The 27274-nt window shown below is 46.2% G+C and overlaps 1 protein-coding gene across 4 annotated transcripts in view; it reads left to right on the top strand.

Annotated features, from left to right (window-relative positions):
- Nucleotides 1-27274, top strand: part of magi1 (membrane associated guanylate kinase, WW and PDZ domain containing 1) — a 335163-nt gene that overhangs the window by 57341 nt on the left and 250548 nt on the right. The gene's annotated exons all lie outside the window — the stretch shown is intronic.

The raw sequence follows: 27274 nt of genomic DNA, 5'->3' as shown, positions 1-27274 counted from the left end.
TGATTAGGGTGGGGGAGGGACAGAGACAGAGGGATAGCAAGGTGACCTGAAGTTAGAAAAGTCAATATTCATACCACTGGGTTTTAAGCTGCCCAAGCGAAATATGGGGTGCTGTTCCTCCAATTTGCATTTGGCCTCGCTCTGACAATGGAGGAGGCCCAGGACAGAAAGGTCAGCATGGGAATGGGAAGGGGAGTTAAAGTGTTTGGCAACCAGGCGATCCTGGCCAGAGATTAAAAGAGAAGGTTTAGAGATTCAGCACGGAAACAGGCCCTTCGGCCCACCGGGTCTGCGCCGACCAGTGATCCCCGCACATTTAACACTATCCTACACCCACTAGGGACAATTTTTCATTTACCAAGCCAATTAATCTACAAAGCTGTACGTCTTTGGAGTGTGGGAGGAAACTGAAGATCTCGGAGAAAACCCACGGGGAGAACGTACAAACTCCGTACAGATAGCACCCGCCGTCGGGATCGAACCCGGGTCTCTGGCGCCGCATTCGCTGTGAGGCAGCAGCTCTACCGCTGCGCAACAACGTGAGCGTGAGACAAGAAGGAGAGAAGTGTTACAAACTGTGAAGCCAGAGGAAGGAATGGAGGAGGAGGGGGTGAGGAGAAATATCTGCGGGATCAGGCTGTGAATTCTGTTTGGCCAAAGGCCTTGATGCTGGCTTCTATCGACCCGTTGACCCACACACGTTCATGTGTTGCTTGAAGGGGAAGGTACGAGGGGTCATTTGAAGGGGAGCTGTTATTCGCCAGGATTTTGCCGTAAGAAATGATGCATGTTGTTCATCATGCTTACAGCTGCTGACAGATGATTTGCTCAGCAAGTCTTGTTGATGAGAGAACCTACCTAGCACTGTGCCGGCAGGAGAGACATCAGTCGGCCTCGTTGACCAGTCAGGTTAAGCAACCTTCATTGATTAGTAGGCGAAAATGCTGGAGAAACTCAGCGGGGCAGGCAGCATCTATGGAGTGAAGATATAGGCGACGTTTCGGGTCGCGACCCTTCTTCAGACTGATGAAGAACAACCTCCATTGATCAGTAAGGGTGTCAGGGGTTATGGGAGATAAAGGTAAAGGATAAGGGAGAAGGAGATGAGGAATTTCTTTCGACGGATGGTGGTGAATCTGTGGAATTCATTGCCACAGACGGCTGTGGAGGCCAAGCCAATGGATATTTTTAAGGCAGAGATAGATCGATTCTTGATTAGGGTGGGTGTCAGGGGTTATGGGGAGAAGGCAGGAGAATGGGGTTGAGAGGGAAAAATTAGATCAGCCACGATTGAATGGCGGAGCAGACTTGATGGGCTGAATGGCCTAATTCTGCTCCTATCACTTCTGAATCCGAAAGATTAAATTGAAGGCACTAGGAACTGAAGAAGCTGGAATTTTGAGTAAAACACAAAGTACTGGAGTTTAGTGCTCAATGGGTCAGGCAGCATCTGTGGAGGGAATGGACAGATGACGTTTCAGGGTTGGGACCCTTTAAACCCAGACTAATTCCGTATAAAGGAAAACAAGTTACATATAAAGTGTGTGTGTATATAACGGTGGCGCAACGTTTGAGATCCTGACTCCGGGTGCCGTCTGTACGAAGTTTGTTACGTTCTCCCCGTGACTGTGTGGGTTTTCTCCGGGGGCTCCAGTTTTCTCTCAAACTCCAAAGACGTACAGGTTTGGGGGTGAGTTTGGCTTTGGTAAAAATTGTAAATTGTCCCTTGTGTGTAGGTTAGTGCTCGTGTGCGGGGCTCGTTAGTCGGTGTGGACTCGGTGGGCCGAAGGGCCTGTTTCGGTTCTGTATCGCTAATCATGTGTTCCGCTGACTAGTTAGCATGCATCTTGAGCTTTCCACTGTACCTCGGTAAACATGACAATAAACTAAACTGACTGAGTGGGCAGATGCCTGGCAGATGCCTGGCAGATGCAGTTTAATGTGGATAAATGTGAGGTTATCCACTTTGGTGGCAAAAACAGGAAGTCAGATTATTATCTGAATGGTGTCAAATTGGGAAAAGGGGAAGTACAAAGAGATCTGGGGGGGTCCTTGTTAATCAGTCACTGAAAGTAAGCATGCAGGTACAGCAGGCAGTGAAGAAAGCTAATGGCTTTCATAACAAGAGGAGTTGAGTATAGGAACAAAGAGGTCCTTCTGCAGTTGTAGAGGGCCCTAGTGAGACCACATCTGGAGTAAAGTGTGCAGTTTTGGTCTCCAAATTTGAGGAAGGACATTCTTGCTATTGGGGAATGCAGCGTAGGTTCACAAGGTTAACCTGCGGGATGGCGGGACTGTCATATGTTGATAGAATGGAGGAAAAACATTCTCAATTTTTAAGGCGGAGATTGACAGATGCTGGATTAGTAAGGGTGTCGAGGGTAATGGACTTGGTGCGTTCATCCTGTCTATTCCCCTCATGATTACACCTCAGGATCACCCCTCATCCTACTGCGATCCAAGGAATAATGTCCTAACCTATCCAACCGCTGCCTGTATCTTAGCCCCTCAAGCCCTGGAAACATTCTCGATTGTGTGTACAAATGATGAGTAATGATGGTGCCACTTGATAGGAGCCTCAGTTGAACATAGTCTCCAATCTAAATATAATGCAAAGTTATCCGTGTCAAAGCAGTTACTCTGGACATCCTGCTCCGCTCATATCCAATCAAGGTGCATGGCTGTTTGAGTTCTGAAGGATCCTGAAGAACTGGATTCCAAACGCTGTGAATGTGGAGAATATTGGAACTTCATATTCTTCCGTTTGTGAGGAGTCCATTGACTTAGAATTCGAAGGAGAAAATGGAGTTGGATTGGTCACACCTTCAGGAAACCTGCCACAAACATCACCCGGCAAGCCCTGAAATGGAACCCCCAAGGAAAAAGGAAAAGAGGTCGCCCCAGGAACAGCTGGAGAAGAGGTGTCCCGACAGAAATGTCTGAGAGTGGGCTCAACTGGGGAGGTCTCGAAAAAACTGCCAACAACCGAGTGAGGTGGAGGACATTTGTCAATGGTTTATGCTCCCAAGAGGAGCAAAGGGCTTAAGAAGAAGAAGAAGAAGAAGAATATTCTTCTCGAAAGGATAAAAGTGCATCATGAGGAATGTTACTAGTAAATGGCCCTGTCTAATATATGGTATGGGACTTTATTGTCACATGTACCCAGGTACAGTGAAAGTCATTTTTGTATAGTTCAGTACCAGTATTGCTATAATAAGACTCAGATACATTTTAGATAAGCATCTCAGATACAGTACAAGTGTTTATCGGTAGTACACTGCGACAGTATACAGAGTTGCCAGTTTGAAGTCCCAGTTGTTGTAAGTGCAGGGCTCTTGACCTGACCATGAAGGCCCGTTGTCATGGCGATGTTGCAGGGATGGCCTGGCCGGGCGTAGCCGTGGCGTCCTCCGCCGCTGCTCCACCGCTGTCGGCCGCGTGCTCGACCACTTGGAGCGGCCTCCGGTCCAGTCGAGCCCCAGGTTGCTGCAGGGCCTCCAGCGGCCCACTCCCCCGTCGAAGCCGTGCATTCCCTCCCTCCCGTAGCCGGTCTGCTCACAGATGAGCTCCCGTGGGCCCTCGAACCGCAGCGGGCGGGCTGGGCCTACGATGACGTCTTTCAAACGTGTCTTGAGTGCCGCAGAAGAACCAATGGTCCTTCGCAAAGATCAGGAATCTGACACGGATAAGGTGACAAGCGCAAAGATATTTGATTAATTGAAAATGAGTGAAGCCTTTTGATTTCAACACTGCCAATGGAAACCTTGAAAGCAAAGAGGTTAGGATAGCAGGTGTGGAATTAGGGACGGCACGGTGGCGCAGCGGTAGAGTTGCGGCCTCACAGCGCCAGAGACCCAGGTTCGATCCTGACTACGGGTGCTGTCTGTACGGTGTTTGTACGTTCTCCCCGTGACCTGCGTGGGTTTTCTCCAGGTGCTCGGGTTTCCTCCCACACTCCAAAGACGTACAGGTTTGTGGATTAATCGGCTTTGGTAAAATTGTAAATTGTCTCAGGATAGTGTTAGTGTACGGACATCACTGGTCGGCGCAGACTCAGCGGGCCGAAAGGCCTGTATCCACGCTGTGTTTCGAAAAGTCTAAAGAAAAGTCCAAGCCGTTACTTTAGTTGTCCTCCAGTTTGCAGTGCTCTGACCTTTCCAGTTCAAACCATTGCAATAGATTGGCCCCGTGGTTTACTCTGCTCTAAGCTTGACAATCATATTCTCTCCGTCACGAATATCACCTGATTTTTCCTCCCTCTGCACCACTGACCTTTGCCCTCATTTCAATCCTGTGCTCCTCATCCACAATTTTCTCATCAAATCCTCTCAAGTCATCTCCTTCCATTCTCTGTCTCCCAAGTCTTGAATTTAATAACCTCATTTTCATTTTGAAATTGCCCCAGGGGTTGCTTCATTCCGTGCTGTAAGCATGACTGACTTTGCATCCCATGTGTAGATTCACATCCTCTCGTCTTTGCCACATTCCCTGTTGGTCGCTGGGCCTTCTTCTTCTTGCGAGCTCCTTTGGTTAATTCCACCGCCACTATTATATTGTGTAGGAAGGAACTGCAGATGCTGGTTAATACACCGAACTTGGGCATAAAATACTGGAGTGGCTCGAAGGAATGGGTGACACTTCGGGTCGAGACCCTTCCTCAGACTCGCCGAGATAAGGGTCTCGATCCGAAACGTCACCCTTTACTTCTATCCAGAGATGCTGCCTGTCCCGCTGAGTTACTCCAGCGTTTTGTGCCTCCATTTTATTCTTGCATAGGTACCCGTACTCACATAATAGGCCACTTACGCAAACTCGCACTAACGTGAATAATTCTGTATACATCCCCTAGTGCAAGCAAGGCAGCTTGTAATTGCCACATCATTGTACGGTCGCTCAAGCCAGCAATGGCGGCGGTGCTTACCCAGAAGGCCGCACGCTGCAGAAAGTGCCCTGGGCGCAGCTGGACGCCGCTGGAACAGTTAGAAAGTTTAGTTTATTGTTTGTGTTGTGAGTTAATAGTTAATATTGAGAGCTAATACTCTCAGAGTATTTTGGGCAGGGAAATTTGACTTTTGTAAGAGTTCACGGAACATAACATAACATCATAAGTGATGGGAGCAGAATTAGGCCATTCGGCCCATCAAGTCTACGCCATTTAATCATGGCTGATCTATCTCTCCCTCCTAACCCCATTCTCCTGCCTTCTCCCCGTAACCCCTGAATCCCGTACTAATCAGGATCTCTGCCTTAAAATGTCCACTGACTTGGCCTCCACAGCCTTCTGTGGCAAAGAATCCCACAGATTCACCACCCTCTGACTAAATAAATTTCTCCTCATCTCCTTCCTAAAAGAACGTCCTTCAATTCTGAGGCTGTGACTTCTAGTCCGAGACTCTCCCACTAGTGGAAACATCCTCTCCACATGTACACACAGAGATATAAACATGATTGGCAGAAATGTTGAACTAATACTAATACTCAGACATCGGTAGGTTTTCATTACTGCTGCTATACCTCCTCAGGTTAAAGATTTATAGGGAAGGGGGGGGCAAGGCAGTCTGAAGAAGGGTCTCAACCTGAAACATCACCTATTCCTTCTCTCCAGAGGTGCTGTCTGATCTGCTGAGTTACTCCAGCACTTTGTGTCTATCCTGTGGCTACTTAGAATATTTCTTCTTCCTGAGGTTATTCAAAAAGTTATATATTCAAGGAATATAATGGCACGACGTTGAGTGGCTTCGTTTGGCATGTTGAGTCTGCCTTCTTAAAATTGCACTGTAATTGAAAGCAAGCCACTTGTCCTGAAAGAACAGTTGGGTGTGAATTGGTAACCTCAGGATGATAGTTTTTTAAATAATATGCTGTTAGTTCCCTGCCAAAGCTGGTTGCAAATTCAGTCCCATTTGGGAGGGAAGCGTATCTTTTTGGATTGATTCGTCAAAACGTTTGTGTACGGGTTCCAAGTTATTTTAGACTGATGAAGGGTCTCGACCAGAAACGTCACCCATCTCTTTTCTCCAGAGTTGCCTGGGTTTCAGCAACTAAGTTACAGAGAAAGGTTGAACAAGTTAGGGCTTTATTCTTTGGAGCGCAGAAGGTTAAGGGGGGACTTGATAGAGGTTTTTAAAATGATGAGAGGGATAGACAGAGTTGACGTGGATAAGCTTTTCCCACTGAGAGTAGGGAAGATTCAAACAAGGGGACATGACTTGAGAATTAAGGGACTGAAGTTTAGGGGTAACATGAGGGGGAACTTCTTTACTCAGAGAGTGGTAGCTGTGTGGAATGAGCTTCCAGTGAAGGTGGTGGAGGCAGGTTCGTTTTTATCATTTAAAAATAAATTGGATAGTTATATGGATGGGAAAGGAATGGAGGGTTATGGTCTGAGCGCAGGTATATGGGACTAGGGGAGATTATGTGTTCGGCACGGACTAGAAGGGTCGAGATGGCCTGTTTCCGTGCTGTAAATTGTTATATGGTTATATGGTTATATGCTGCCTGACTCGCTGAGTTACTCCAGCATTTTGTGTCTATCTTCCAAGTTATTTCAAATTGGTTTCTGGAAAATAATTTCGAACTTGTTCATGAAAATCATTTGTCTGTATGATTACATTCTCAAGTTTCAAAGTCTTAGGAGCAGAATTAGCCCATTTGGCCCATCAAGTCCACTCCGCCATTCAATCATGGCTGATCTACCTTTCCCTCTCAACCCCATTTTCCTGCCTTCTCCCCATAACCTTTGACGCCCCTACTAATCAAGAATCGATCAATCTTCTTTGATTTAATTTGTTAACACTCTTTACTTCAGAGTCTTAAGTTCAAAAATCTGGGCTGATACATTAGAGAGGCATCTCCGTAAGAGCACATATTGCCAGCCAGATGGTTTTAGTTTAGAGATACATAAAGCATGGAAACGGGGCCTTCAGTCAACGCCGACCATCATTCACCCATTCACACGGGTTGTATGTTACCCCACTTTCTCACGCTCTACCTACACTTTAGACACAATTTTCTTTGGGATGTGGGTGGAAACCGGAGCACCTGGAGTAAACCCACGTGGTCGCAGGGAGAACGTGCAAACTCAACACAGACAGCACCCGAGATCAGGATTGATCCCGGGTCTTGGACACCGAGTGGCAGCAGCTCTACCGCTGCGCTGCGCCACTGTGTTAGATAATTATAAGCAAATGATAAATAGACAGTGCCCGAGGTCAGGATTGAACCTGGGTCTCTGGCGTAGTGAGACAGCGGCTCTACCCATTGCGCCACTGTGCCACGTGTTATAGAGCTGGATGAAATTATACTTCAATGGCGAATCAGCACTTAAAGGTGGGCCTGAAAGATCAATCATATCTCTGAAGAAGAGTAACGTATATTTCAATGGTGTCCTGACCTAGTAGACCTAGTGTATGGGAACATAATCTGGTCACTTTACAGAGTCATACATTGTGGAAACAGGCCCAATTTGCCCACACCGGCCAACATGTCCCAGCGTTTGGCCCATATCTCTCTAACCCTGCCCTATCCATGTACCTGCCTAACTGTTTCCTAAATAAGAAGTTGTCAAGTCAAAATGTGCGGGAATCGCTTATAGGTGTGGACCCGATGGGCCGAAGGGCCTGATTCCTCACTGTATCTCTAAACTAAACTAACCCAATGGGCCGAAGGGCCTGCTTCCTCGCTGTATCTCTAAACTAAAGGGAGGTAAACTAAACTAAATGACTGCTGCAAGTCCCATGTTAAAGCAGTAACTACTTTTCAACAAATAATTATTTGGTTGTGATGTACTTTGTGGAATATCCTGAGATAACAAAAGTTGCTCGATAGTCTGTTTATTTTCAATTAATTAATAAAATGACAGCAGCTTCATGTTACATCAGTTCGATTTATGCAAAAACTAATTGTTGTGTGGCATTGTGAATAAAATAACTGTTTTTGGATCGTGCTTGTTCTCATTAAATTCCCCGTCGATGCTGATAGAAGTTGTGTTACTCGTTTTACTTAGTGAGGGAGGAGGCACAGTTTAAAATTTGTTTGAAATAACTTACTGTAATTATTTCATCCACATTTAAATTTCAATGACCAGAGCTGTTTGTGTAATTAATTTTGCTTTGATTAACTTAAAGTCATTACATTTGTACAAAGCACAGATTAAAGGTATTAGTAGTGTGTAAATATAATTATCGTAAAATTCCAGCTCGGTCAGCAAAACTAAATGGATAAATATATATATATATATATATATATATAGCTGCATTATTGCATTGTACAGTGGTTCTGAAAGTTGTTCCACTGTGGAATTAATTTTAGCAGCAGAGTGCAATGTGCTATCGTTCAATGGCCCAGTGGTATTGTCTTGTTACACATACCTAGGTACAGTGAAATTCCCTTTTTGAACAGGGCGACACGATGGCACAGCGGTAGAGTTGCTGCCTTACAGCGCTTGCAGCACCAGAGACCCGGGTTCGATCCCGACTACGGGTGCTGTCTGTACGGAGTTTGTGCGTTCTCCCCGTGACCGCGTGGGTTTTCTCAGAGATCTTCGGTTTCCTCCCACACTCCAAAGATGTGCAGGTTTGTCGGTTAATTGGCTTGGTGTAAAATACAAATTGTCCCTAGCATGAGTAGGATAGTGTTAATGGTCGGCGCGGGCTCGGTGGGCCACTGGGCCTGTTTCCGCGCTGTATCTCTAAACTAAGCACGGATAAATGGCTGAGGCTGATAAATTAAATATGACCCTGTAAAAGTCTGCGTGCAACCGAAAATTGTTCGGTTCTTTTGCATAAAACCATTTAAATTCCATTTATTTCTGAAATGATTTATGTATAAAAGATTATATTTTCTTATGAGCCCTTGTTCAAAGAATTGCATTTCTGCCTGGATTAATAATTCAAGCAATATTGAATCATCGTATGAGCTTTGCAAGATGACATAAGAATTAGTCATGGTTTTTTTTTGCATTGCCATTTGATGCATAAAGAAACTTATACCAGTAATTTAATTTTCCATTGTAAAAAAAAATGAATTCATGAATAATCATTTCCCTCCTCAGAAATGGGTAACCTGCTATAGTGCGGCACGGTGGTGCAGCGGTAGAGTTGCTGCCTCACAGCGCCAGAGACCCGGGTTCGATCCTGGCTACGGGTGCTGTCTGTATGGAGTTTGTACGTTCTCCCTGTGACCTGCGTGGATTTTCTCCGAGATCTTCGGTTTCCTCCCACACTCTAAAGACGTACAGGCTTGTACGTTAATTGGCTTGGTATAAATGAAAGCAAAAATGTCAAATTGTCCCTAGAGTGTGTAGGAAAGTGTTAATGTGCAGGGATCGCTGGTCGGCGCGGACCCCGTGTTCTCGAAGGGCCTGTTTCCGCTCTGTATCTCTAAACTAAATTGTCCACGTTCGCTGCTAGATGTAAGAATCAGTTTGTTCTAAATTTCGTCCTTATTGGCCTGTGTTGTGTGGAATAAACAAATTTAATTATTAGTGTAAAGATACAACTTGAAAACAAGCTCTTTGCCCCACCGCAACCACACTGGCCATCGATCGCCCGTTTGCAGTAGTTTCATGTTATCCCACTTCCAAGCCCTGAACGGGCACATCTTTGGGATGTGGGATGAAACTGGAGCACCTGGAGAAAACCCACGTGGTCATGAGGAGAACGTGCAAGCTCCGCACAAACAGCAACCGAGGTCAGGATAGAACCCGGGTCTCAGGCGCTGTGAGGCAGCAACTCTACCACTGTGCTGCCATCTTATTGTGGAAAGTCTTTATCAAAAAAAAATATATATATTCCTCTCCTCCCCTGTTCGATCTTGACTGCAGGTGCTGTCTGTAGGGAGTTTGTACGTTCTCACCGTGACTTGCGTAGGTTTTCTCCAAGATCTTCGGTTTCCTCCCACACTCCAAAAGACACACAGATTTATAGGTTAATTGGCATTGGCATTAATGTAAATTGGCCCTAGTGTGTGTAGGGGAGTGTTAGTGTGCGGGGATCGCTGGTCGGTGCAGACTCTGTGGGCCGAAGGGCCTGTTTCTGTGCTGTATCTCTAAACTAAACTAAACTAAATGCACCATTTACTACTGAGATAAGTGAGTCCTCTGGAATTTGAATGCGTTGCTTTGCATTTGCTGACTATAAACGAGGTTGTCGTTCGTAACCTCCAAACCTGTATGTCTTTGGGACCTTGTAATATTCTTGTGCATAAACTGAAATACTGCTACAGAAATTCCAGGAAATACAGGCCCATCAATGGCACGGTGGCACAGCGGTAGAGTTGCTGCCTTACAGCGCCGGAGACCTGTGTTCGATCCTGACTAAAGGTGCTGTCTGTGCGGAGTTTGTACGTTCTCCCCATGACCGCGTGGGTTTTCTACGAGTGCTCCGTTTTGCCTCCACATTCCAAAGACGTGCAGGTTAATAGGTTAATTTGCTTCTGTTATAGAACTAGTGTACGGGGATTGCTGGTCGGCGTGGACTCGGTGAACCGAAGGGCCTGATTCCATGCTGTATCTCTAAAACGAAATACCTTTTTATATGTTGGCCAAGCGTTGAAAGAACAAACCAAGTTCCTGATTTCAATGACCACATGCAGCTTTAACATTTTACGGGTTTTGTTAGATCTGAAATACATGGATTTTTGTCGTTTGATGCAAGTGAAAGTTTATAGCCATGAATATTGCAAACTTCTGGCACTGGGCTACGAAATCCCACATGTATATTTTAGTACTGTTTGTGGTACTGACTCGAGACATGTGTGGTACGGAAACAGATTATATCCCCAGAACACCATCTAGGTTTTTCTATAATTAAATCCAGACAGATTAAATTGTGTTTGAGGCAAAGACTATAGCAAAAAAAAAGGTTGAAAGAATACTTCAGGACGTTATCAAGATTAGGTTTTAATCTTCCCAAGTTAGCTGCCTTTTATGTTTTCCATGATGCAGTTCGGGCAATACTGGATCAGACTTCTCATTAATCATGATTTTATTGGAATGCACTGAATTTACAGGGTGCTTTAAACGATTGTGAAATGTATTCCCGACCTTGTTTGTTTTTAACGTCATTGTGGAATATTCCCAACCTATTGCTTAACCTTCCCAACGAGGGTCCAGAGGAGATTTCCCAGAATGATCCCAGGAATGGCTGGGTTAACATAAGGTGAGCCTTTGAAGGCACTGGGCCTGCACTCGCTGGAGTTTAGAAGGATGAGGGGACACCTCATTGAAACTTACGGAATAGCGAAAGGCCTGGATTGAGTGGATGCGAAGAGGATGTTTCCACTAGTGGGAGAGTCCAGGACCAGAGGCCACAGCCTCAGAATAAAAGTACGTAACTTGAGAATGGAAATGAGGAGGAATTTCTTTAGTCAGAGGGTGGTGAATCTGTGGAATTCATTGTCGCAGATGGCTGTGGAGGCCAAGTCAATGGATATTTTTATGGCGGAGATTGACAGAATCTTGAATAGTTCGGGTGTCAGGGGTTATGGGGAGAAGGCAGGAGAATGGGGTGGAGAGGGATAGATCAGTCAATTGATGGGCCAAATGGCCTAATTCTGCCCTTAGAACATGAACCGAGAGCATTTTGAACCTCATGGTCTGTCGCTGTTGCATCTTCCTTTTGTCTAGAAAGCCTTCTTTCATAGGAATTTAGTTCTGCTGTCAGTTCCCAAGAGCTCGTAGACGTTTTGCGGGGTTCTGTGTCCGTTAGACGGATCGCTTCAATGCTTGGAACAAAAGTGACTTCTTTCCCGATCCTCCACGCACATTGTTTTCTGAATTTTCAGCATTCAAATGATGGGAGTTAACCAAAGCTGTCTGTGCTTGTTTTTCAAATGAGTCACATTTGAACTTCCAGCCTCCGACGTTAAGGATGTTGAGTTGGCCGGCAGATACTTTGGCTGCTTGCACGGCTCTGGGAGGTCCCTGTGTTATAAAGATTATCAGAAAATAACTGTGGCTGAACAACTCTTAAATGAAACATTTTACAGAAAAGCAGGCCGTTGTGTTGCCTGTGAGTGAGTGTGTGTGTGTGTGTGCCAAGAAGCTTGGCAATGAAGATAGGAACTCTGATACGAAACTAAGAGAAATATCCATGGTGGACAGATTACGGTGAACCAAGGAACTGCAGATGTTGGAATCTTCAATAAAGCACTAAATGCTGGAGGAACTCGTATTCTAGTTCCATTTGCCTGCATTTGGCCCACAGTCCTCTGAAACTTTCCTATCCATATATCTGTCCAAGTGTCTCTTAAAATCCTCCCCGTTTAGTTTATTGTCAGGTATACAGGGAAAAGCTCTTGTTGCGTGCTAACTAGTCAGCGGAAAGACAATACATGATTACAATTGAGCCCGTTCCAGTGTATAGATGCATGGTAAGGGAATAACCTTCAGTGCAAGGTAAAGACAGCAACGTCCAATGAAAGATAGTCCGAAGGTCACCAATGAGGTAGGTAGTGGTTCAGCAGTGGTGTCTGGTAGGATGGGTCAAGTTACCTGATAACAGCTGGGAAGAAACTATCTCTGAACCTGGTGGTGTGCGTCTTCATACATCTACACCTTCTGATGTGGCACAGTGGCGCAATGGTAAAGTTGAGGCATCACAGCACCACTGATGACGGATGCTATCTGTACATTGTTTGTACATTCTCCCTGTGACCTGCGTGGGTTTTCTCCGAGTGCTCCAGTTTCCTCCCAACACACCCCAAAGACGCACAGGTTTGTAAGTTAATTGGCTTCTGTAAATCGTAAATTGTCCCCAGGGTGTGTAGGATAGTGCCAGTGTAGGGGGTGATCGCTAGTGGGCACGGACCTGGTGGGCCGAAGGGCCTGTTTCCACGCTGTATCTCTAAAGTCTAAATGCATTTCACCAACTGTACATACTAGCTGCTGGGATACCTGCGTCACCACTGAATCATAATATCCCCCCGATGACCAGACAGACGTTTGCTGAATCAGATATTCTTGTGAATGGAAAAGTGATATGTCACTGAAATGTGATCAATCTGCAAACATTGGCCACAGCATTCTCTTCCTTCTTGCTTCATTTGCAGAATATTTGCCCTTCAATGGGAAGCTTTGCTCTGTCGCCCGGGTGCCGATAACTCCGTGAGAGAGTCGGTGGTACGAGTTGCCGTTGCCGTTGCACTTGATGGGATTCATTTGTGCAGCGATTAGACAGGAACATGTGATAGGACAGATGTGGAGGAGCATGGGCCAAACGCAGGTGGGGCTAGTGTAGATGGGACATGCTGGTCAGTGCGGGCATGTTGGGCCATAAGACCTGTTTCCACATCGTATGACTGTGACTTGAAACATTTATGTTTGACGCAAGTTTTGCAAAATACACATACGCAGAAACGAACTTACTGTTTTCTTTCTGATCTTCTCCTTATCGAGTCCACTCACAAGATTAGTTGTTCAGCCAGAGCTGAACACACTTCTCGGCATCTGCACACAATGGTGTCTGTCTTGTGCTTCTTGTGCGTGGTGGTGGAAAGATTGGTGGAAACAGGGCCGCGACGTGAATGGCCTTTCCTTGACTCCTTCTCTCTGATACAGTATGTGATGCTGATAGTCTATTGTCACATGTGCCTAGGTGCAGCGAAATTCTTTGTTTTGCATACAATCCTGTAAAATCACACTATGATCATAGATAAGTGGCCTGGTTGTACTGTAATGGTAGACTTCACCCAGACAGTACACCAGGAGTCGCTGTGTTTCTAGTGCCCACCAAGTTTCAGAGTTCTCAAGAGTGCAGTCTTGTCTTGGCCTTGAAGGCCTGTTGTCCTGGTGGCCTGATCCTCTCCTTCCCTTACCCCTAACCAGTCTGAAGAAGGGTCTCGACCCGAAACGTCGTCCATTCCTTCTCTCCAGGCGAAGGGGGGGATGACAAGCACAGGGTTGGAACAAAAGCCAAAGATAAGAACAGTAGGTGAACAGGGTGTACAATCACATCACTCCAGTCCTCAAAAAACTTCACTGGCTTCCCATCTCCCACTGGATCACCTACAAAATCCTGGTCCTCACCTACAAAGCCCTCCACCATCTGGCCCCCCCATATCTCACTGACCTCCTCTCCCCCTACCAACCCTCACGGTCCCTCATATCCACATCAGCCGGTCTCCTCTCCATCCACAAGTCCAACCTCCGCAGTTTTGGGGACAGAGCCTTCTCCAGGGCAGCTCCCGGGCTCTGGAACTCCCTCCCCCAACTGATCCGCAATTCCGTGTCCCTCACCATCTTCCAGTCCCGCCTCAAGACCCATCTCTTCACTTCTGCCTATCCTTAGCCCCACGTCCCCGTCCCTTTTCATCTGTGCATTAATTGCCTCATACTGTGTTTTGTATTGAATTCTGTCTTTACTTTGTGTACTAGTCATGTCTCTACTATTTATTTCATTCCCCTTACATGTATTTCCTCTACATGCTCAATTTTTGTAAGGTGTCCTTGAGACTCTTGAAAGGCGCCCATAAATAAAATTTATTATTTATTATTATTACAAAGAGGCGGCTCTTTGGGTCCTTTGTTTTTGCACGCAGTACTCAAAGTACCCAAAGATCCGCCTCATTGTTCATCCTATTCTCCTACTGTTCTTATCTTTGTCGTTTGTTCCAACTGTCTGCTTGTCAATCTCCCCCCCCCCCCCTTCCCCTTCCCCTGTGTTGACCTGTAACCATGTATTGTCATGTATTGAAGATAGACATAGAATGCTGGAGTAACTCAGCGGGTCAGGCAGCATCTCTGGAGAGGAGGAATGGGTGCCTTTTCGGGTCAAGACCCTTCTTCAGACTGGTTAGGGACAAGGGAAACGAGAGATATAGACGATGATGGAGAGACATTTTATGTCTATGTTTTTATGTAGTTTTTGTTATTTTTGTTGGGGTATGTGTGTGGGGGGGTGGGGGTGGTGTGGGGGGGGGTTGGGGGTAACTTTTAAATCTCTCCCTGCACGGGAGACCCGACCTTTTCTTTGTCGGGTCTCCGTTGTCGTTGGGGCTGCAATGAGGAGCGGCCTCCAACAGGAAGACCGGGTGCTCTGGTACCGACTACTCACCTCACCGTCGCGGAGCTGGCCGAGTCCAGAGCGGGTGGAGCTGTGGTAGACGCTGCTGCGACCCGACCCCCGGAGATTCGGTGGCTGCAACTGCGGGTTTGGCGGACGGTAACACCGGGAGCCCGCGGGTCCCTGGAGGGAGACCGCTTTTCGGGGCTTCCGCAGCGGCGACTTCTCCTGCCCGAGTTGCGAGGTTGAAGAGCTCCTGGAGCGGGGCCTTACATCACCGCCCCGCGCGGCTTGGAATGGCCGCGGGCTGCGAGCGCACGCCGGGGGCTCTAACATCAAGACCCGGTGTGCGACCTTGCATTACCCGGCGTGGCGTTAATGGCCACGGGACAATCGCCATGGCCCGCCGGGGGCTTTGACTTTGACTCTGACATCGGGGGGGGAGAGTGCAGTGGAGAGAGAAGTTTTTTTGGCCTTCCATCACAGCAATGTGATGGATGTTTATGTAAATTATGTTGTGTCTTGGGTCCATTTGTTTGTAATGTATGGCTGCAGAAACGGCATTTCGTTTGGACCTCAAGGGGTCCAAATGACAATAAATTGAATTGTATTGTATTGTATAAAGAACAATGAATGAAAGACACGCAAAAAAAGTAACGATGATAAAGGCAACAGACTTTGTTGGGTGAAAACGAGAAGCTGGTGTGACTTGGGATGGAGAGAGAGAGGGACTTGAAGTGAGGGAAATCAATATTCATACCACTGGGCTGGAAGCTGCCCAAGCGAAATATGAGGTGCTGTTCCTCCAATTTGCGTTTAGCCTCACTCTGACAATGGAGGAAGTCTAGGACAGAAAGGTCAGTGTGGGAATGGGAAGGGGAATGAAAGTGTTTAGCAACCGGGAGATCAGGTAGGTCCAGGCGAACTGAGCGAAGGTATTCTGCGAAACGATCGCCCAGGCTACGTTTGGTCATCAGCACTGATGTGTTGGCCTTCCTTGATGTTATTCCCTCCTTGTGGAGATCCTGATCTTAGACCCCCAAAGGAAGGTTTTTCTTTACCTTGCTGCAGGAAGACATAGTGGGTAACAAAGGTGACGCCCTTATGCTGGTTTTCTTTCCATTCACCAATTCTCTTGCAATTGGCAATTGATCCACCAGTCTGGTCACGTGGGGATTGCTGCTTGAAATAATGGTTTTAACAATCAATCGTAAGTCACTGAAAATCTGCTCACGGGGAGAAGGTACAAACTCTGCACAGACGGACCCCTATAGTCGGGATCGAACCCGGCTTTGTGGCGCTGTAGGTCAGCAACTCCACCTGCTTGACCTGCTGACCTGCTGAGATTTTCCAGCATGTTCACATTCTGTTTTCAATTTTAATTTCAGATTGCCAGTACCTGCAAATTTTGTTCACACTGAACGAAACCTGCCTTGTCTTTGTTAAGTGGATCTATAATGGAAATAACTTTGAATCGGCCATAAACTGATATTGAATCTAAATGTTCGGAGTAATTTTGTGAACAGATGATGTTGTCAATGAGGGTACAAACTGTTAATTAAATGGAGAATTGGCGCATTGGGGAATATGAATGAATTATACTTCATTATCACACGTGACATGTCACAGTGTGATTCCTTGTCGTAGGAAGGAACCGCAGATGCTGGATTAAACCGAAGATAGACACAAAATGCTAGAGTAACTCAGCGGGACAGGCAGCACCTCTGCATAGAATGATTGGGTGACGTTTTGGGTCGAGACCCTTCGTCAGACTGAAGAATGTAACCTATTCTTCAAATGCAACCCATTTGCAAGTAAATCCATCAATTGAATATTTCTCGTTAGCTACTGTCAGGTTCGACTGCAAGCAAGGAGGAGTGATGCAGTATCGCATCTGTTTCTGAGCAATCAATCTATGAAATGGAACAATTAAGCGAGATGAAAGTAGGAAAGACTTCACATATTGTTTCAATTTAAAAATAGATGAAGTGGCGCAGCGGTAGAGTTGCTGCCTCACAGCAACCAGAGGCCCTGGTTTGATCCTGACTACGGGTGCTGTCTGTCTGTCGAGTTTGTACGTTCTCCTCGTGACCTGCGTGGGTTTTCTCCGGGCGTTCCGTTACCCCCCACTTTCCAAAGACACGCGGGTTTGCAGGCTAATTGGCTTCCGTAAGAAAAATGTCCCGTGTGCGCAGCATTGAAGCAGTGAACGGGAGATAATTGGTTGGCACTGACTCAGTAGGATCTAGGAGTACAGGTGCATGGTTCCTTGAAGGTCGAGTCGCAGGCAGATAAGGTGGTCAAAATGGCTTATGGCACATTGGCCTTCATCAGTCAGAGTACTGAGTATAGAATTGGGAGGTCATGTTGCAGTTGTATAAGACGTTGGTGAGACCGCATTTAGAATATTGTGTTCAATTCTGGGCACCGTGTTATAGGAAAGATATTGTCAAGCTTGAAAGGGTTCAGAATAGATTTACGAGGATGTTACCAGGACTAGAGGGTGTGAGCTGTAGGGAGAGGTTGAGCAGGCTGGGTCTCTATTCCTAGGAGCGCAGGAGGATGAGGGGTGATCTTATAGAGGTGTACAAAATCATGAGAGGAATAGATCGGGTAGATGCAGAGAGTCTCTTGCCCAGAGTAGGGGAATTGAAGACCAGAGGGCATAGGTTCATGGTGAAAGGGAAAAGATTTAGTAAGAATCCGAGGCAACTTTTTCTCACAGAGGGTGGTGGGTGTATGGAACAAGATGCCAGAGGAGGTAGTTGAGGGTGGGACTATCTCATTGTTTAAGAAGCATTTAGAAACATAGAAACATAGAAAATAGGTGCAGGAGTAGGCCATTCGGCCCTTCGAGCCTGATCATCCAACTCAGTATCCCATCCCTGCCTTCTCTCCATACCCCCTGATCCCTTTAGCCACAAGGACCACATCTAACTCCCTCTTAAATATAGCCAATGAACTGGCCTCAACTACCTTCTGTGGCAGAGAATTCCACAGATTCACCACTTTCTGTGTAAAAAATTTAGACAGGTACATGGATAGGACAGGTTTAGAGGGATATGGTTCAGGCCCAGGCAGGTCAGACTAGTGTAGCTGCGAAATGTTGGGCCGAAGGGTCTGTTTCCACACTGTATCACTCTATGACTCTCTGACGTTGACCGTACAGACAGCACCCTTGGCCAGGATCGAACCCTGTTATCTGGCGCTTTAAGGCAGCAACTCTACCGCTGCACCACCGTGCCACTTTAGATTGTGTGTGATTCTGCCGAAAGATAGGAAAGTGATAAATGCTCTATCTATATTTAATCATCTTAGCAACGTAGGACGATGTTGCCCCAAATATGAATGAAGATTTAAAATGGAATTGAATATAAAAATCCATGACAAAAATAGTGTCTCGTAACCTAAATGGTATGTCGTGGGCCTGTCCCACTAGGCGTTTTTTTAGGCAACTGCCAGCGACTGTCATAGTCGTAGCAGGTCACCGAAAAACTGGCGACAACCTACGTCATCCTGGCGACAACCTATGACAGCACCGACGTCAGGAGAAGTCAAGCTACGCTCATTGGCGTCCAACCCACTGTCGCCGAAAAATTCTCAACATGTTGACAATTTAGCGGCGATCAGAAAGACGCTAAGACTTTTTTTGCGCGACTGAGGAGACCACTCCCGGCAACCACTGGCGAACATGTGGCGACAAACTAGTCGCCTGTAGTTGCCTAAAAAAATCGCCTAAGTGAGATAGGCCCATTAGGAGATTCTTATTTGAAAATAGCAAACATTGAGACCGATGTGATGGAATGGGAGAGAGCAGGTATAACCTTGCCATGTTTTTTAGTTAGGCAGTACCTTCTGTTCAAGCATTAACACTGCAGGATACACTTCTAATTATGGACTGAGAAGGGAGGAGGTGGTTAATGAGCCATCCCATGTTAAAATTAAGCAGTACTCCATTTCAGCCAAAAGTCATTCAGCGACAGTCTTGAAGACAGATGTCAACTGCACACGCTGTTTTTTCAGCACAGAAGCCTGATGCCTGGAGTGCAGTTCTGCACAGGAACCCTGCTCCTGGTGTACAAGCTAGGTTAATTAGGTTGCTGTGTGTGTGAGCACAGTAGATAGACGAGCTTTGTGTAGGAACGAACTGCAGAGAGCTGGTTTACACCGAAGATGGACAAAGAAAAGGTGGAGTAACTCAGCGGGTCAGGCAGCATCTCTGGAGAGAAGGAATGGGTGACGTTTCGGGTCAATAGACAATAGATATTAGGAGCAGAAGTAGGCCATTCGGCCCTTCGAGCCAGCACCGCCATTCAGTGTGATCATGGTCGATCATCCACAATCAGTACCCTGTTCCTGCCTTCTCCCCATATCCCTTGACTCCGCTATCTTTAAGAGCTCTATCTAACTCTCTTGAAAGCATCCAGTGAACCGGCCTCTGAGGCAGAGTACTCCACAGACTCACAGCTCTCTGTCGAAAGGTCGAGACCCTTCTTCTGTCCGAATGGGCGAACGATGGCCGGCGTGGACTCGATGGGCCAAAGGGCTTGTTTCCATGCTGTATCTTTGAAGTAAACCAAAGTTTAACCAACCAATAAACAGTGTAATATAGTGATGAATGTTTACTAGTTAATGTCCAGTGTAGAATATTGAACTGTATAATGAATAACATGAATTTGGAGAATGTAAAGCAGTTATGTTACAGCAGCAGCTGACTGATGTATCGAATGTAAATTCAACTCTGCAATATTGAAAAACATTAATCATTTAATAATTTTAAGTCCAAAGAGCATATGTGAGTAATTCAATTTAATATTTTGGGCACTTTATCTGAGTCCGTTTTGCTAAATCAGAACTGGAGTCTTTTGTGTTCAGATAAACACAATATTTGCATTGAATAAGCTTGAGTTAGTAGTTGAGATTCTTGGCCATCTATGCTTTGGACTTGCTTGAGGAGATGCAGTGTGGTAACAGGTCCTCGGGCCCACCGTGTCCATGCCGACCAGCGATCACCCGTGCACAAGTTCTATCCCACACACACAAGGGACGATTTAAAGAAGGCAATTGACCTACAAACCTGCACGTCTTTGGAGTGTGGGTGGAAACCGGAGCACCCGGAGAAAACCCACGTGGACACGGGGAGAACGTGCAAACTCCGTACGGGCAGCACCCGTAGTCAGGATCGAACCTGGGCCTCTGCTGTTGTAAGGCAGCAACTCTACCGCTGCGCCACCGTGCCGCCCTGTGCTGTGGAAGTGTGGAACAATTAATATTTAGCTTGAATTCCTGTTATCGAACCTCACCATTTCCTTGAAAAACAGTCCAAGCTCTCCTGAGCCGTCAAAAGTTGCTTGTTTTATTTTCTCAGATTCCCGTAATTCTATCTCTGGCCAGGGACTGAAGTGGGAGGTGAATCCAGCCCAGTTTAAAGTTACCATCTGGAACAAATCAGATTGAAATTTCTCTCTGAATCTTTGGCTGTTTTGATAAGAGAAAACAAAGTTTCAGGATGTCTAACATTCGTCAGGCCGCTTGCTCTGAGGGCTTTCCCTGCATCTGGCCCATTGCTTCAATAGTGTTTGATTTGTCACACGTGCAACTAGCAGTGAAATTCTTTATACACATGCGGGCGCCGCCATTTTTGCCGCCATTATTCGTCCGGACGCCTCCCCCCCCCCCCCCCCACTCCCCCGCTCGATGTACTGGAGCGGTTCCCGCAAACCGACATCCATTTCCTCTCCTAAAAAAAAATTGTCACTAGTGTGTGTAGGATAGTGCTAGTGTACGGGGTGATCGCTGGTCGGCGCGGACTCGGTGGGCCGAAGCGCCTGTTTCCGCGCTGTATCTAAAGTCTAAAGGCAGTCCGTTTCAATTGGCATCCCGGGTAATGACTTGCAAGATGAGATCCTCGTCTGTTCTGTCCACATTTTGTTTGAACCTGAATCCCAGAGGTGAACGGACCATATTGTAATGCAACATGTCAGTCAGATCCCTGAGGCATTTAGCACAAACAAGCCCAGCATTGAGATTAATTTTCCATACAAGGCCGTGTGACAGATCACCACCATGTTGTTGTTCCTTCAGAAAGAACGAATGTTGTTCCTGCCTCTTTATCATGGTTTAATCAAGAATCCATTTGAAGCACATTCCTAGCACTGGCACCAACTCACATTCCACAGACAATATTTTGGACATGAGATGTAACGTTGAGGCGAATGGATGTGCGGGGAATGAAGTGATATGGATTACATGCAAGCTGATGATTTAGTTTATCTTGGCTTCATGTTCGGCATAGACATTGTGGGCCGAAGGGCCTGTTCCTGTGCTGCACTGTTCTATGTAACAGGGAACCAGTGAAGTTAGACACAAAATGCTGGAGTAACTCAGCGGGTGAGGCAGCATCTATGGAGAGAAGGAATGGGCGACGTTTCGGGTCGAGACTCTTCTTCAGACTGATGTCAGGAGAGGGCGCGGGACAAAGAAATAAAGTGGGCAGAGCCAGTAGGTCCAGTGGGAGAACTGTGAAGGGGAAGGAGAGAGAGAGCAAGGGCTACCTGAAGTCAATGTTCATACCGCTGGGGTATAAACTACTCAAGAGGTGCTGTTCCTCCAATTTGCACTGGGCCTCACTCTGACAATGGGGGAGGCCCAGGACAGGGAGGTCAGATTGGGAATGGGAGGGGGAGTTGAAGTGCTGAGCCACCGGGAAATCAGCTTGGTTAAGATGGACTGAACAGAGGTGTTCAGCGAAATGATCGCCGAGCCTGCGCTTGGTCTCGCAGAAAGGTTACCAGCATCTGCAGTTCTTTCTTAAACAACCCTTGAAGTTAGTTTGAATGTCACATGTCCAGAGTGTTTTATTCAGTCAAATTCTAACTTGTCTTCACTGTATCTGCAGCTCTGTGTCTAACTTCACGAAAGGGGTCTTATTTCAAATCAAATCAACCCGTAAATGGATTTTGCAGGAAATAAAGATCTGGGATAATAATGCGATTCTTAATTTTTAAAAATATTAGTACTCCAGAGCTGAATCAATTAATATACTCTTTCCACCATCAACTGTATTGGGCAGATATATTTTTGGAATGAAAACAGAAAATGCTTAATCACTTAGTGGAATAACAGATGTAGGCCATTGAACATAGAACAACACAGCACTGGTGCAGGCTCTTTGGCCCACAATGTCTACGCCGAACAGGATGCCAAAATGAACTAACCTCATCAGCCTACATGTGATCCATATGCCTCCATTCCCAGTATTTCCATGTGCCTAAGGGATGGGTGACGTTTCGGGTCGAGCCCTTCTTCAGACTGATGCGTCTGTCCATGTGCCTATCCAGAGATGCTGCCTGTCCCGCTGAGTTACTGCAGCGTTTTGTGTCTGTCTTGCCTATCAAAGATGCTTCTTGAAAGACACTATCGTATCAGCCTCCACCACCACCGTTAGAATCGCGTTCTAGCCACTTGCCCTCGCATATCTCCTTTAAACATTGCCCCTCGCACCTTAAAGCATGGCCCTCTAGTCCATGCCATCCCACACTGGCAACGTCACCACTGGAAGAAGAAATTGGGTTAACATTGCAGGTCAAAGAACCTTCATCAGAAGTTTGGCTTTGATTTATTTTCTGACGAAGGTCTGAAATTTCTGGCACGAGTTGTTCTTCTGCAATGGATTGAAGCCGCTGTACTGTGCTGCCCTCACTAAAGCAGATTCCCTTCAAGTAGCATCCCAAGAAAACTGCCAAGGCGAGATGTTCTGAGGAAGGATCTCTGGCTTAAAATGTTAACCCTGTTTCCCTTTCCACAGATGCGCCTGACCTGCCAAGGTTTTCCTGCATTTTCCATGTTTATTTCTGGCACCTGCAGGCATCTGCAGCACGGTGGCGCAGCAGGTAGAGCCGCTGCCTCACAGCGCCAGAGACCTGGGTTCGATCCTGACCTCGGGTGCTGTCTGTGCGGAGTTTGCATGTTCTCCCTCTGACTGCATTAATTTTCTCTGGGTGCACCGGTTTTCCCCCCACACTCCAAAGACATGCAGGCTTGTGAGTTAATTGGCTTCTGTAAAAAAATCGCCCCTTGTGTGTAGAATGCGTAAGTGGAAGAACATAGAACTCATGTGAACAGGCGATCGCTGGTCAGAGCGGACTCAGTGGGCTGAAGGGCCTGTTTCCACTCTCTATCTCTAAACTCTTTAAACAAAAACACCTATTTAAAATTATTTTGTATTGTCCTTGCTGCAGATTTAATTGAGATATTTAAAGAAGGGCGGCAGATTCTGGAGTGAGTTCATGTGAACAGTCCCTGTTCCAGACCAGCCCATGGTAAATAGTCAGCTTGAGTCCAGAGTCCAGACTCTTGAATAACTCTGTGGTCGCTTAGCAACACAGATGTTGACACGGAAGAAGCTTAAAGATATACATGGCACGCGCAGCCCACAATCAATATGCAGAACAGTTCTGTGAATTGTTTCATTAAGGTAGCTTATTTCTTGAATTTGCATTAAGGTTTGCCAAGGGCGTTTCCATGGCAATTAATATACAATCAAATTTGCAAACTGCTTCCAGAATCATTTTTCACAACTCGCCTTTGTTTCCAACACAAACTCCACTGATCCTGTGCGTTTTTCTGCCCATTCTAAGTCACTTTGCTGTCAGTTCCAACTTTCCATTCCTTTTACATAGTTGTCTCAGGGGGCAGGTTGCTGGACCGGGTCTGATCTGCTAAATAACCAGTGCTTCGTGCCAGTCTGCGCTGCCTCGTCACAAAACGTCACCTAAAATGTGCCTTTTACTTGGACACGAGGGACACTGTGGAACAATCCAAGAGCAACATTGCCCTGCCTGTTCACAAAGAGAAGTTCTCCAAGCATGTTAGACGCTAAATGCAGGAGTAACTCAGCGGGACAGGCAGCATCTCTGGAGAGAAGGAATGGGTGACGTATTGGGACGAGAGTGAAAAAGGGTCTCGACCCAAAACGTCACTCATTCCTTCTCTCCAGAGATGCTGCCTGGCCAGCTGAGATACTCCAGCATTTTGTGTCCATCTTCTGTTTAAACCAGCATCTGTAGTTCCTTCCTACACTCTTCTAAGCATGTTGTCAACATTTTCTTAATTCATCCCATCCACTTGTGGAACTTGAGTTTCCAGCATTTTTGTGTACCTTTGAGTTTACACACATTTGCAGCCATGTTTTTTGCATTGCAAAGGCAACAATAATTCAAAACGTCATCAAGTGCAGACCTGGCGAAACTTGACTTGTGACTGCAAGTTTGTTTGGGTTCTTTACTGTCCTTTAGAGAGACAGTGCGGAAACAGGCCCTTCGGCCCACCGAGTCCGCACCAACCAGCGATCCCCGCACACCAGCACTATCCTACACACACTGTACAATTTAGCCAAAACCAATTAACCTACAAACCTGCTCGTCTTTGGAGTGTGGGGGGAAACTGGAGCACCTGGAGAAAGCCCACGCAGGTCACGGGGAGAACGTACAAACACAGTACAGACAGCACCCGTAGTCAGGATCGAACCCGGGTCTCCGGCGCTGGAAGTCAGCGACTCTACCGCTGCGCCACCCTCTGGCAGTACTCTGGTATGCTAACTGAATTCGATACTGTTATCAGTCTTGAAACTGAAACTGCAGTTCCAGATAAAATTAAACTTTACCAGATAATAATGGTGTAAGTTCAATTCTGATGGAGCCTTTGCTCCATAGATGCTGCCTCACCCGCTGAGTTTCTCCAGCATTTTTGTCTACCTCTGAGAAGAGCTTATTTGATTTCTTCATTGTTGACACTCAGATTATATATGCATAATTATGATATATACTCAAAGTAACTAATCATTATCCTGAACTTCTTAAACTGATTTTTATTGCTCAATGATTCAGATACTTGAACATAAAATATAAACACAAAAAACATTCACCTAATTTGCTTGCGAATTTGATAGAATTAGTTGATGAGGTTGTGATGTATGTACATGTATGACCAGAAGGCATTTGGTGAGGTGCCACGTTTGCCAACCAAGTTGAAACACATTTTAGTGGCGTATAAGATCATGAGAGGAATAAAGATCGGGTAGACGCACAGAGTCTCTTGCCCAGAGTTGGGAAATTGAGAACCAGAGGGCACAGGTTGAAGGTGAAGGGGGAAAGATGTTAGAGGAATCTGAGGGGCAACTAGTTCACACAAAGGGTGGTGAGTGTGTGGAACGAGCTGCCGGAGGAGTTAGTTGAGGCAGGGACTATCCCAACGTTTAAGATACATTTCGACAGGCAGACACAAAATGCTGGAGTAACTCAGCGGAACAGGCAGCATCTCTGGAGAGAAGGAATGGGCGACTTTCGGGTCGAGACCCTTCTTCAGACTGATGTCAGGGGAGTGGGCGGGACAAAGATAAAATGTAGTCGGAGACAGTAAGACTGGTGGGAGAACTGGGAAGGAGGAGGGGATAGAGAGGGAAAACAAGGGCTGTTTGAAGTTAGATAAGTCAATGTTCATACCGCTGGGGTGTACATGGATAGGGCAGGTTTAGAGGGATATGGGCCAAACGCAGGTAGGTGGGACTAGTGCAGATGGGACATGTTGGGTAGAGTGGGCAAGTTGTATAGGGCCTGTTCCCACACTGTAAGACTTGATGAGGTTGTGATGTATGTACATGTTGTATGTCCAGAAGGCATTTGATGAGGTGCCACATGATAGGTTTAGCAGACAAGTTGAAACACATCTTTGATCCTAAAGTTATATAAAATAATGAGAGGATTAGATCGGATAATGCAGAGTCTCTTGCCCAGGGTAGTGGAATCGAGCATCAGAGGGCATAGGTTTAAGGTGAAGGGAGGAAAAATGAGATGGGAACTTGGGGTGTAACCTTTTCTCACAAAGGTGTGGTGGGTGTATGGAACGAGCTGCGGGAAGAGGTAGTTGAGGCAGGGACTATCGCAACGTTTAAGACACAATTAGACAGGTACATGTATAGGACAGGTTTAGAGGGATATGGACACGGTAAGATTCTATGACTCTCTGACAGGGCAAAGGGGAATATTGATAACACCTATACAAAGCTGACGAAGGAAAAGACTGCAGACAGTTTCACGATGAATGGTTGTTTTTTTCAGACTGGAGGAAGCCGAAGTGGTCTGCCTGGGGGAATTAATTTTAGGGCCAATGCTTGCTTCTGATCTATATTAATGACCTGGACTTGGGATGCAGACCACGATTTGTAAATGTGCGGATGGCTCTCTTGTCAGCTACGAAGATGATAATGATAGATTGCAGCAGGGTGTAAACGGGCTGATGGAAAATGCAGATGCCTGGCCGATGAAGTTTCATGAAGAGAAATGGTGAGATGGTGCATCTTGGTAGGAAGAATGAGGAGAAAGAATATAGGGGGGAAAAATGGTACTGTTTATGTACTGAAAGGATCAGAGGGAGGTGTGTGTGCAAATCAATGAAAGTGGCATACAGACACAAAATGCTGGAATAACAGCGGATCAGGCTATATATAGATGATAATAATATGTATAAAGTGATGGTTTCTGGACAAGGGAGGTGGCTACTTGGAGTGGAGAGGTCAAAGACAAGGGGTTAGAGGTATGTAATAAAGGTGGGGGGGTGAATTGAGAACAAGAGTGATGTTCCCACTAGCGGGAGAGTCTAGGACCAGAGGTCACAGCCTCAGAATTAAAAGGACGTTCCTTTAGGAAGGAGATGAGGAGGAATCTCTTTCGTCAGAGGCTGGTGAATCTGTGCAATTCTTTGCCACAGAAGGCTGTGGAGGCCAAGCCGGTGGATATTTTTAAGGCAAGGACCCTCTTGAGGGTGACTCCGGACTGTCAAAGCCGCCACAGCCAGACATAAAAACAGCTTCTTTTTCCACGAGTAGTAGCTCTACTCAATAACCAAATATCTGTAGCCTCCTTTTGCTCTGGTATTTTATTTTGGATAGCATGAACAAGTTGGGCCGAAGGGCCTACTTCTCCGCTGTATGAGTCTTGACACTATTTGTGATTTTGAGTTGCTATTAAACAAGCCTTGGGCATAGTGCATACATTTGCTTTTGAACTAGTAGCAAGATAATGATTCATACTTGTATAAAATGAGCTGAAATGCGCCTCCCTTCTCTAACATCATGGTATTTCTGCACATAACCTGTTGTCATATTTACTTCACCAGTCTATCTCCTTGCACGCCTGCCTGCCCTCTGCCATGCTGCACCAGTTATAGAGATGTGAGGCTTTGAATGAGGCTTTTAACAAAAGCCTAAGATGGAA

Source organism: Amblyraja radiata, chromosome 18 (assembly GCF_010909765.2).
Source record: "Amblyraja radiata isolate CabotCenter1 chromosome 18, sAmbRad1.1.pri, whole genome shotgun sequence".
NCBI lineage: Eukaryota > Metazoa > Chordata > Chondrichthyes > Rajiformes > Rajidae > Amblyraja > Amblyraja radiata.
Note: the sequence above shows the minus strand (reverse complement) of the source record. Positions and strands in the feature narration are given on the sequence as shown.